The following is a 12,791-nucleotide window of genomic DNA, read 5'->3' as shown; positions in this document are numbered from 1 at the left end:
CTTGGACTGCAAGGAGATCCAACCAGTCTATTCTAAAGGAGATCAGCCCTGGGTGTTCTTTGGAAGGAATGATGCTAAAGCTGAAACTCCAGTACTTTGGCCACCTCATACAAAGAATTGACTCATTGGAAAAAACTGATACTGGGAGGGATTTGGGGCAGGAGGAAAAGGGGATGACAGAGGATAAGATGGCTGGATGGTATCACCAACTCGATGGACGTGAGTTTGAGTGAACTCCAGGAGTTGGTGATGGACAGGGAGGCCTGGCGTGCTGTGATTCATGGGGTCACAAAGAGTCAGACACGATTGAGTGACTGAACTGAAGTGAACTGAAGGCTCATATGAAATAAAATGTGTAAAACACTTAGTGCTTTCAATAAATGTTGCTGCTAAGTCACTTCAGTCGTGTCCAACTCTGTGTGACCCCATGGACAGCAGCCCACCAGGCTCGCCCGTCCCTGGGATTCTCCAGGCAAGAACACTAGAATGGGTTGCCATTTCCTTCTCCAATGCATGAAAGTGAAAAGTGAAAGGGAAGTCGCTCAGTCGTGTCCAACTCTCAGTGACCCCATGGACTACAGCCCACCAGGCTCCTCTGTCCATGGGATTCTCCAGGCAAGAGTACTGGAGTGGGGTGCCATTGCCTTCTCCACAATAAATGTTAGCTCTTACTAATCACCAAGCCTTTTTAATCATTCTATTTGAAAGTTATCTCCCTTTTTTGTTCTTTTAAGCAATATGTGTGTGCCTATATGCTCAGTTACTCAGTGATGTCTGATTCTTTGTGGCCCCATGGACTGTAGCCTGCCAGGCTCCTCTGCCCATGGAGTTTTCCAGGTAAGAATACTGGAGTGGTTGCCCTTTTCAACTCCAAGGGATCTTTCCAACCCAAGCTTGGAACCCACGTCTCTTGAGTCTCCTGTATTGGCAGGTGGATTCTTTACCACTAGCACCATCTGGCAAGTCCTTTAAGCAACATGTGCTGTGTGTGCTGTGTGTGCTGTGCTTAGTCACTCAGTTGTATCTGACTCTTTGTGACCCCATGGACTGTAGCCTGCCAGGCACCTCTGTCCATGGGCATTCTCCAGGCAGGAATACTGGAATGGGTTGCTATGCCCTCCTCCAAGGGATCTTTCCAATCCTGGTCTCCCACATTGCAGGCAGATTCTTTACTGTCTGAGCCACCAAGGTAGCCCTTAAGCAATATGGTCTGGTCTATTTATTTCATCCTTTAAGTTTTAGTTCTTGGGATTTTCAGTTATCATTCTATTCACCTATGTTTGCTTTGTCTTTAAGTTAGGTTATAAGCTCTTTGAGGAGATAGGCCATGTCACATATCCCTTCTTACTGCTTAGTATCTAGAATATTCCTTTTCAATGCATGAATGCTCAAAAATATTTAGATGGTATATTTCTATTAAAGTCATCTTTAAAGTCCAAAAAGAGACTTTATTAGGGAACTTCTTTTATAATTCTCTGTATATAAAAATTCCCAAATGTTTAAGAGTTTTATTAAATATTAACACTCACAAAACTATAACAAATGGAACCTATATATATATATATATATATATATATACATGTGTGTGTTTGTATACATATATGTATACACATACACACAATCAGATCACTGAACCACTAGGAGCTGACCACAGCCATAAAATTAGAGAAATAAGCTTTAAATCTTATTTTCCTCTTGACTACTTCTTATAAGTACTACTTGAATTAATCTTTATCCACTGGGAAAGGCAATATACTTTTAGCATACTTTATTCCATCAATTGAAATGTTATGAGGGAAAACAATAATTTCATAGATCAGTTGGGACATAAAGAAATTTTTGGGTGCTATCCTATTTAGTCATGTTGTTTCCATCATGGGTTGGCTGTGAGAGGGAAATTGTGAGCAGCCTGTCTAATCCACGGTCAGGAGACTTGATGGTCTGAAGGATCAGGAATGTTTAGGAGATACAAGGGTCTGAAGTTCTATTTCTCCATGGATAAGAAAGTCCAGAGGCCAGCAGTTGCCTTTCCTTTTTACCTCCCAATGAAGTAGTTCAAATCTTCAGAGCAACTCTGTAAATTATAGAGATTAATAAACTGAGGCTGAGTGTTAAGTAATATGCCCAAGCATGTCTTAGTTTAGGTTGTACCTAAAATCATCAGACTCCAAACCCACTCTTTCCCCTGAACAGTCACACTGATCCCCTAAAATCATGGGATTTTATCATGTTTATCATCACTAATAACATCTTCATATAGGAGAAGCTTGAGTTATTAAAGTTTGGATATGCCCACATCATGTTCATATAAAATATTATCGAAATTGAAGGTGATTATGATAACAAAACCCACTCTTAGTATCCACATGCCTGCCACTGATATAGTTAGAAGTGTTCTTCACATTTTAAGGACGTTATCTAATTAATCCTGATAATCCATGAGAAAAGTATGTATTACCCTTTATTTTATAGACGAGGAAGTTCAAGCTTGGAAGTAGAAGATGGAGAGCCAGAAATTGCTGTGTAGTCTGCTGGTCTCACAAGCTGTGTTTTTAACAAAAACGATTCTGCAAACAGTCAGGAAAATCTGTACTATTTCTGCAAAACAGAATTTGTATCCTTCTCTTCAAAGTGAAATTTCCTGTTGTGATAGTAGCAGTGTTCACAAATGTTTCTAATTCTCTGTTACATGTCTGATTATTAATCTCAAGCAATAGTTTTCCCTACTATTGAAGAGAGCTTCCTAAGAAAGAAAAAAAGAAAAAAAAATAGTAATCCAAGCTAAGTTCTGGATAAAGGTGATCCTACTTAGCAGCAGCAGCAGCAGCAGTAGCTAGAGAAAAGCTCCATGAGTAGAAAGTGCCACAGATCTTAGCATTTCCCGGCCAGAGTCTAGAAGCTCTGTGCCGGTCATCAGTTCAAGTTAAATAGCAGGATCCAAAGGCAAGAAGCAAGCTGCCAGGAAGGCCCACCTCTACATGAAAGCCTGTTTGCAGCAATAATTTCCTTTGCATCGCCAAGAAGTTTAGACTCAGATCCAGTAATGTTTTCTGCTTTGCTCAATTTCCTAACTATTGAGTTTATAATAGCTATATTAGTGCAATTTCTGTGTGACAGCTCCCTAGAAAATACAATTGCAGAGGAAAATTCTTCCTTTACCTCTGGATATTGCTGGAAAGTAATTGCAACCTTATGCCTTTGTATATATTGGAAGGAAAATGGCAAAAATGTATTAACTTGAACAAGAGCCATTGAAATCCTAATGTTAATGGATAAATGAGCAGCCCTGGTCAGTTGTGTTGGAATAATATATTTCATTCAATTCACTTATTTAGTAAACTGAGTTAGTGTCCATCTTACATCAGGTACTATGCTCGACTAAAAATTTTAAAAATTAATAAAATATTAATTCTGCCCTCAAGTTGCTTGTTTTCTAATTCTCTCTGTGGAATATCCACCTCCAACACCATGCTTTTTTATATGTTCTGTCGTAATCTTAAATTGTCATATTTTCTCATGAGGCAAAGTTTGAGTGAGACCCAATTCTAAGATTAAAGGATGTGTTGGCAACAGTCAAATAGGTATTATACTTGGCATCCATTTCTATCCTTTCCTTTTCATGAGCTTTCCCCCAAGGGAAAGAAGACTACAATTCCCATTCCTCATTCTTATAGCTGGACCTATAAATGCATGTTAATTTCTGTCACTTAGATGTACTCTCATGAGATATGGAAGGTGAAGAGAGTTGGAGAGCAGTTGTAGTCAACTAGTGCTGGCAATCTTGGTCATGGGGACAGTAGCAGTTGAGGCGGCTGGACTCAGCTTCCTCATGTCTGGTCATTGGTTTTACCTCCATGGTCGAGTGACAGTTGTTGTAGCAGTTCAGTGGGGACAGCAGCAAATGCCTGACTCCTGAATTGCAGTTATGGTGGTACATCGTTAAACTCTACAGTTGAGTTAATCATTAATCTCTGACTCACACCCTTCCAACTTTGCCAACAATTTTGTAATTTTCTCATACCCTATATTATATCCCTTACCATTTGAAATATAATAGTGTTCTATCTTATGAACTAAACTTTATTTGATACACATTATTTGTCTCCAGATATAGTCCTGATCAGTAAATTTTTAGGTCCTAGGTTCTACTTTAAAAAATGTTGAAGCCTAATTTTTTTATTTGGGACTTCAGATTAAATGGCTTAATTCAATCTGTTTGCCTTGTCCACTAAGCTCCAGAAATGTTTGGGAAAAAATAGTTGGAGATAGGTAATGCTTTAAAATCATTTTAAATATGAAGTTTATTATGTTAAATATAAATGTGACTTATAAATTATTTTTCAGTTTGTGAAATTACTTTGTTTTCCATTAACCAATATTTCAAAATGGTAAACTATACTTTCTATGGAAAGGAAAACAGAATCAGCTGATATAGAAATTTTTTTAAATCACACATTTAAAGGAAAAGTTAGTTAGTTCAGTCACTCAGTTGTGTCCTACTCTTTGCAACCCCGTGGACTGCACCATACCAGGCTTCCCTGTTCATCACCAACTCTCAGAGCTTGCTCAAACGCATGTCCATTGAGTTGGTGATGCCATCCAACCATCTAATCCTCTGTGGTCCCCTTCTCCTCCTACCTTCAATCTTTCCCAGCATCAGGGTCTTTTCAAATGAGTCAGCTCTTCCCATGAGGTGGCCAAAGTAATGGAACTTCAGCTTCAGTATCAGTCCTTCCAGTGAATATTCAGGACTGATTTCCTTTAGGATGGACTGGTTTGATCTCCTTGTACTCGAAGGGATTCTCAAGAGTCTTTTCCAACACCATAGTTCAAAAGCATCAATTCTTCAGCACTCAGCTTTCTTTATGGTCCAACTCTCACATCCATACATGACTACTGGAAAAACCATAGCTTTGACTAGATGGACCTTTGTTGGCAAAGTAATGTCTCTGCTTTTTCATATGCTATCTAGATTGTCAAGGAGCAAGCATCTTTTAATTTCATAGCTGCAGTCACCATCTGCAGTGATTTTGAAGCCCAAGAAAATAAAGTCTGTCACTGTTTCCATTGTTTCTGCTTCTCTTTGCCATGAAGTGATGGGACCAGATGCCATTATCTTCATTTTCTGAATGTTGAATTTTAAGCCAACTTTTTCACTCTCCTCCTTCACCTTCATCAAGAGGCCCTTTAGTTCCTCTTCATTTTCTGCCATAGGGGTGGTGTCATCTGCATATCTGAGGTTATTGTGATTTCTCCCAGCAGTCTTGCTTCCAGCTTGTGCTTCATGCAGCCAGGCAATTCACATGATGTACTCTGCATATAAATTAAGTAAGCAAGGTGACAATACACAGCCTTGACATACTCCATTCCCAATTTGGAAACTGTCCATTGTTCCATGTATGGTTCTAACTGTTGCTTCTTGACCAGCATGCAGATTTTTCAGGAGGCAGGTCAGATGGTCTGGTATTCCCATCTCTTGAAGAATTTTCCACAGTTTCTGTGATCCACATAGTCAAAGGCTTTGGCATAGTCAATAAGGCACAAGTAAATGGTTTCTGGAAATCTCTTGCTTTTCCTGTGATCCATTGATGTTAGCCAAACATTGTTGGCAAATCGCCCACAATTTGCTCTCTGATTCCTCTGCCTTTTCTAAATCCAGCTTGAACATCTGGAAGTGCTCTGTTCATGTACTGTTAAAGCCTGGCTTGGACAATATTGAGCATTACTTTGTTAGTGTGTGACATGAGTGCAATTGTGCAGTAGTTTGAGCATTCTTTGGCATTGCCTTTCTTTGGGATTGGAATGAAAACTGACCTTTCCATTCATGTGGTCACTGCTGAGTTTTCCAAATTTGCTGGTGTATTGAGTGTAGCACTTTCACAGCATCATCTTTTAGGATTTGAAATAGCTCAGCTGGAATTCCATCACCTCCACTGGCTTTGTTTGTAGGGATGCTACCTAAGGTCCACTTGACTTCACATTCCAGGATGTCTGGCTCTAGGTGAGTGATCACACCATCATGGTTATCTGGGTCATGAAGATCTTTTTCATATAGTTCTTCTGTGTATTCTTACCACCTCTTGATATCTTCTGCTTCTGTTAGGTCCATACCTTTCTGTCCTTCTTTGTGTCTATCTTTGCATGAAATGTTTCCTTGGAATCTCTTAATTTTCTTGAAGAGATCTCTAGTTTTTCCCAGTCTATTTTTTCCCTCTATTTCTTTGCATTGATTACTGAGGAAGGATTTCTTATCTCTCCTTGCTATTCTTTGCAATTCTGCATTCAAATGGGTATATCTTTCCTTTTCTCCTTTGCCGTTAGCTTCTCTTCTTTTCTCAGCTATTCGTAAGGCCTCCTCAGACAGCCATTTTGCCTTTTTGCTTGTCTTTTTCTTTGGGATGGTCTTGATCACTGCCTCCTGTACAATGTCATGAAGCTCTGTTCTTAGTTCTTCAGGCATTCTGTCTATCAGATCTAATGCCTTGAATCTATTTGTCACTTCCACTGTATAATCATAAGGGATTTGATTTAGGTCATACCTGAATGATCTAGTGGTTTACCCTACTTTCTTCAATTTAACTCTGAATTTTGCAATAAGGAGCTCATAATTTGAGCCACAGTCAGCTCCTGGTCTTGTTTTTGCTGACTATATAGAGCTTCTCCATTTTTGGCTGCCAAGAATGCAATCAGTATGCTTTTGGTATTGACCATCTGGTGATGTCCATGTGTAGAGTCATCTCTTGTGTTGTTGGAAGAGGGTATTTGCTATGACCAATGCATTCTCTTGGCAAAACTCTGTTAGCCTTTGACCTGCTTCATTTTGTACTCCAAGACCAGACTTGCCTGTTATTCCAGGTATCTCTTGACTTCCTTCTTTTGTATTCCAGTCCCCTATGATGAAAAGGACATCTTTTTTTGTGTCTTAGTTCTAGAAGATCTTATGTGTGTGAAGTTGCTCAGTCATGTCCAACTCTTTGCAACTCCATGGACTGTAGCCTACCAGGCTCCTCCATCCATGGAATTTTCCAGGCAAGAGTACTGGAGTGGGTTGCCATTTCCTTCTCCAGAGGATCTTCCCTACCCAGGGATCAAACCTGGGTCTCCCGTATTGTAGGCAGACTCTTAACCGTCTGAGTGACCAGGGAAGTCAGAAGGTCTTATAGGTCATCATAAAGCCATTCAACTTCAGCTTCTTCAGCATTAGTGGTTGGGACATAGACTTTGATTATTGTGATATTGAATGGTTTGCCTTTGAAACAAACAGAGATCATTCTGTCATTTTTAAGATTGCAGCCAAGTACTGCATTTTGGACTCTTTTGTTGACTATAAGGGCTACTCCATTTCTTCTAAGAGATTCTTGCCTACACTAGTAGATATAATGGTCTATATAATTTATGAAAGTGAAAGTGAAATGAAAGTTGCTTGGTTTGTCTGACTCTTTGTAACCCTGTGGCCTATACAGTCCATGTAATTCTCTAGACCAGAATACTAGAGTGGGTAGTCTTTCCCTTCTCCAGGGGATATTTCCAACCCAGGGATTGAACCCAGGTCTCCTGCACCGCAGGCAGATTCTCTACCAGCTGGGCCACAAGGGAAGCCCAAGAATACTGGAGTGGGTAGCCTATCCCTTCTCCAGCAGATCTTCCTGACCCAGGAATCAAACCAGGGTCTCCTGCATTGCAGGCAGATTCTTTACCAACTGAGCTATCTGGAAAGCCCAGTATAATTTAATTCAGGTAAATTAAATTCACCCATTCGGTTCCATTTTTGTTCACTGATTCCTAAAATGTCAATGTTCACTCTCACCATCTCCTGTTTGACCGCTTCCAATTTACCTTGATTCCTGGACTTAACATTCCAAGTTCCTGTGCATTATTGTTCTTTACAGAATCAGACTTTACTTCCATCACCAGTCACATCCACAACTGGGTGCTGTTTTTGCTTTGGCTCCATCTCTTCATTCTTTTTGGAGTTATTTCTCTACTTTTCTCTAGTAGCATTTTGGATACCTACTGACCTAGGGAATTCATATTTTAGTGTCCTATCTTTTTGCTGTTTCATACTGTTCATGGGATTCTCAAGGCAAGAATAGTGAAGGGTTTGGCATTCCATTCTCCAAGGGACCATGTTTTATAAGAACTCTCCACCATGACCCTTTCATATTGGGTGGCCCTACATGGCATGGCTCATAGTTTCACTGAGTTAGAGAAGGCTGTGATCCATGTGATCAGATTGGTTAGTTTTCTGTGATGGTGGTTTTCAGTCTGTCTGCCCTCTGATGGGTAAGGATAAGAGCCTTATGGAAGCTTCCTGATGGGAAAGACTGACTATGGGGGAATCTGAGTCTTGTTCTGATGGGCCAGGCCATGCTCAGTAAATCTTTAATCCAATTTTCTGTTGATTGTTAGGGCTGTGTTCCCTCCTTTAGAAGCTCCTTCAGTGCATTCCAAAAGGGAGAAGTAGTTTTCACATTATCTATTTCCCCACATTTTCCTTTTTGATTTTATCTCTTTCAAAAAAATAGAAAGATCCAGTGTCCAAAAGTTTAATTTCCGTAAAGTCTTCCATTCTGCCAAGAGACCTCTTAGCAGCACTCAAATCAGTTGGTCACTCCCTCCTTGAGACACCGTTTTCCTTTGGCTTCTCTATTAATAAACGTCCCTTATCTCTGACTGCCTCTTCAGTCAGGGCCCTTTGTAGGTACATCTCCCTAACAGTTTGGACAGCCTTGCTGTGAACTGTAATTGTGAATAAAAACACAGTTCTTTCAAGTCATAAAAATGAGGTGTGTACAAGTGAAGGTATTTCTTCAACCCTCTCCTTGCTTCTGGTGCACAGTATAAAACGATGAATCTAAAACTTTTCAGTTTCAGTCGAGGGGCCTCTCTCTCTCTCCCGCCTGCGTGGGGAACGCCTGTCCACAGGTCAGGCGTGGGCATTCAACCTGACCCTAGCAGGCAGGTTTCCTTAAGGCAAGGGCTGGGACAAAGGTCTGGTCTCGCTGGGCGTTTCACACCTCCTTGGCCATGCTCTTGCCCCCTTGAGGTGAGCCCAGCCCCCTCCCCACTCCACCCTCACAGTCGAGTCCTTAGGAGTTATGTTGATAAACTATTAACATCATTTAAAATAAATCGCAAAACTCAACTATGACTTTAAATAGTGTAGCAGAAACTCTTTACTATTAATAACACTGTTATGTTTATAAAAAGGAAACACATCCTGGTGCTGGTAAGCTTTGCAATTTCCAAATCTCTCCATCCAGATAAACAAGCCAAAACTTCCATTATTTAGCACCTAATCTCATAGCATTCTTATCCCAACAGATACGATGCAGTATGGATCCATGAGCTACTGGCTGCTTCATTTCATGGCTCTCACCCACAACCTTTACATGTTATACCACTGCATTTCTTTTCAAAGGTATTATGCTTCTTAAGTCTTGTTACATTTGCACTTGGATTTACTTTACCTAAAGTGGCTCCTGACTGTTTGTCAACCAGGTAAATTTCTAGTAATTCTTCAACTGTGAGTCCAAATATGAACTCCTTTTCTAACACTTTCTCCAAACATTTCAGCACACTGAAGTGGCCCTTCAGTGGACCTCCGGTGCAGACATATATTCTTTTATCATGCCAGTGAACTAAATATGTTACAAATATTTGTTTACCTGTCTCTTCATCAAGTGTAAATTTCTTAAAGATAGTGACTATGCTTTTTCTTAATGGTGTAGGAATAGTGCTACTTACTGACTACATAGTCTGCAATAATAACAAGAAAATAGTAAGACTGAGGTGCCCAAAACTATACAACTAATAATTAGCCAGGATTAGAGACCAAGTGTATTGATTCTGTAGTCTATATTGTGCTCTTATTCAAAATATTCAAAAAGTGAGTGAATGAATAAATGAATAAAATCAGTGTCATTCAAGGAGGGAAAATAGAATGAAGAAATTTATGTTTTGCTTTGATTTAAATATGACTTTTTAAATCAGAAAATCATCCATCAAATGAGAAAATCAGAGGAATACATACAACCAGGTCAAATATTTTATTTTAGACATTAAATTCATTAATGAAAAAGGTAAGAATACTGAAGGAACACAGAGTTTCTCATTTAATCTAAATATAAACTCCTATATCCATTATTTTATATCAACTTGTTTTAAAAAAAGATTGTTCATTAATAGAAACATTAGTCTTCTATTATTTATTAGTTGTATTTTAAAATATTGATTATAATCTCCATGCTATAAAAGGAACTCAGCTTAACTACACAATTTAATGAGTTTTGACAAATTATACAGTAATCAAGACATACAGTAGTTTCATCTCAAAAGTTCTTATGTTCCATTCGCAGGTAGTATTCCACAAACTCTGACCTCAAGCAACATTTGATCTATTTTCTTGTTAATATTTTAATTTTGTCTGTTCCTACATCTCATACAAGTAAAATTTAGAATGTGTATTTTTTCGGTCTGACTTATTTTACTCTGCATAATATTTTGGAGATTACCCACGTTGTTGCATACATCAGCAGTTCATTCCTTTAGCCCCGAGTAGTATTCCATTGGATGAAGAAAACACAGTTTGTTCATCATTCACAAGTTCATATATCTTTGGTTCCATTCCCAGTGTTTGGCCACTATAAATATTTATCGTAAATGAAGACAGCATCTATGAACATTTGTGTTAAAGTCATTGTGACTTTAACATGTTACATTTCTCTTGGGAAAATAATGAAGAACACAATTCTTGAGTCTATGGTAAGAATATTGGGTATCATTGTAGCACTATTTTACATTCACACTCACAATGTAGTCCAATTCTTTGTGCTATTGTCACACATTTTACATTTATATATGCTATAATACCCTGCAAAACATTATTAGTCTTGCTCTAAATAGTCAATATATTTTAATTAAAAAACAAGAAAATGCCATTTTTGCTGTCTCAAATGTTCATCATTTCCAAGGCTCTTCTTTTTTTTAGATCCAAGTTCCCATTTTATATCATCTTTTCCTCCACTTGAAAACTTGATGTAATTTTCATAGTTTAGAACAGCTGGCAATTAAATTCTCTCAGGTTTTGTTTACCTGAAATATTTTTATCTCACCTTTGTCTCTAATGGATATTTTTTTACTGTAAGTAGTATTCTAGGTTCTCAGAGTTTTTCCTTTCAGTTTTTCCTTTCCTTTCAGTGTCTTCCAGTCTGCGTTATTTCTAATGAGAACCCATTAGTCATTATTAGAACCTGAAAATCTGTTCCAGGGAATATTTGTCTTTAAAAAAATTTTTGACTATTGTTTTTTAGTTATTTTATCATGTCCTGGTGTGTATTTCTTATAATTATCTTGCTTGGAATTCATTGGAGCTTCCTGGATCTGTACATTTATAGTTGGGATCAGTATTTAATTTTTTCTGCATATTCCCATCCCTTTCTGGGATTTCACTTCATATATGTTAGATACCTTGTTGTCTGAGAGGTTACTAGACTCTGTTCAATTTTTTTTCAATTTTTTCGGAGGCTAACGAGTGTGAGGAATATTCTATGTTGGGAAAGAGATGGGGACTTCCAGAAACTGGAGCACCGCCCACTTTGGGGCCTTTTATGGTCGGCCTGGGAAATGTCCTGGCACCTGTGAGTATGTCATGCAGCTCGTGTGTTATATAATGAGCACATAATGGGGCCTGAGGTCCACTGGAAGTCATACTTTTCTGCCATCTTGAGCCTGCTGCTGCTGCTAAGTCACTTCAGTCATATCCAACTCTGTGCGACCCCATAGACAGCAGCCCACCAGGCTCCCCCGTCCCTGGGATTCTCCAGGCAAGAACACTGGAGTGGCTTGCCATTTCCTTCTCCAATGCATGAAAGTGAAAAGTGAAAGTGAAGTCGCTCAGTCGTGTCCGACTCTTAGCGACCCCATGGACTGCAGCCCACCAGGCTCCCCGGTCCATGGGATTTTCCAGGCAAGAGTACTAGAATGGGTTGTCATTTCTTAATCCGGGAGATCTTCCCCACCCAGGGATTGAACCCGAGCCTCCATCTCTTGTGTCTCCCTCATTAGCAGTTGAATTCTTTACCACTGAACCACCTGGGAACCCCTCGCTCCTGTATGCTTCCCCACAAATTCCAACTGCTTCAGCCTTCCTGCACTCTGATTTCTGACTCCACGACTCAGTGATATCTCTGTGTTCTGAGTTCACCTTCCTTTTGTCACCGTATGGAAGGAATAACTAGGCAGAAAGCTAGGACAGTGGTAGGGGTAATCTCATCTATTTTCCTTTTCTTTTAAAACAGTCCTGCTCTGCTGTTATCCAGTGTCTGAAAACTCGTTCAGTACATTTTGTCCAGTGTTCCAGCTGTTTGCAGTGAGCAAGCATTGTAAATACTAGTTATTTTGTTATAGCTAGAAACAGAAGCAGTTGAAATTTTTAGAGAGAAAATTTTATGAATTTTTAAAATAAAAAAGCCTTTGGGAGTAAGTTTCCTTAAACCCAGTTTCCTTTGTTGTGTAGAACTCAGTGAGAACTCATATTCAGAATTATGGTCCAGAAGCACTGTAATATTGTAAATTATCAACCAACCTACCTTGAGTATTATAACTATTTTTTAAGAATGAATAAGATTGCATTAAAAAAATCTGTGAGGGCCAAAACAGTTTTTTTTTCTTTTGCTTGTTTCAGTTCACTAGAAAACTATATTTGTGTGCCCATTCTATTACCTGAGTATTCTGGTAAATTATTACATTATATCATTAATAACATTTTGATTGTTTGCATTTTCCATGCT

The 12,791-nt window shown here is 39.0% G+C and overlaps 1 long non-coding RNA gene across 1 annotated transcript in view; it reads left to right on the top strand.

Annotated features, from left to right (window-relative positions):
- Window positions 1-12,791, top strand: part of LOC147375863 (uncharacterized) — an 86,690-nt gene that overhangs the window by 72,162 nt on the left and 1,737 nt on the right. The window lies entirely within an intron of this gene.

The sequence above is a fragment of the Bos grunniens genome, chromosome 3 (genome assembly GCF_055505025.1).
Source record: "Bos grunniens cultivar Pamir isolate PY7600 chromosome 3, Bosgru_T2T1.0, whole genome shotgun sequence".
Lineage (NCBI taxonomy): Eukaryota > Metazoa > Chordata > Mammalia > Artiodactyla > Bovidae > Bos > Bos grunniens.
This window is presented reverse-complemented; position numbering and strand designations above follow the sequence as displayed.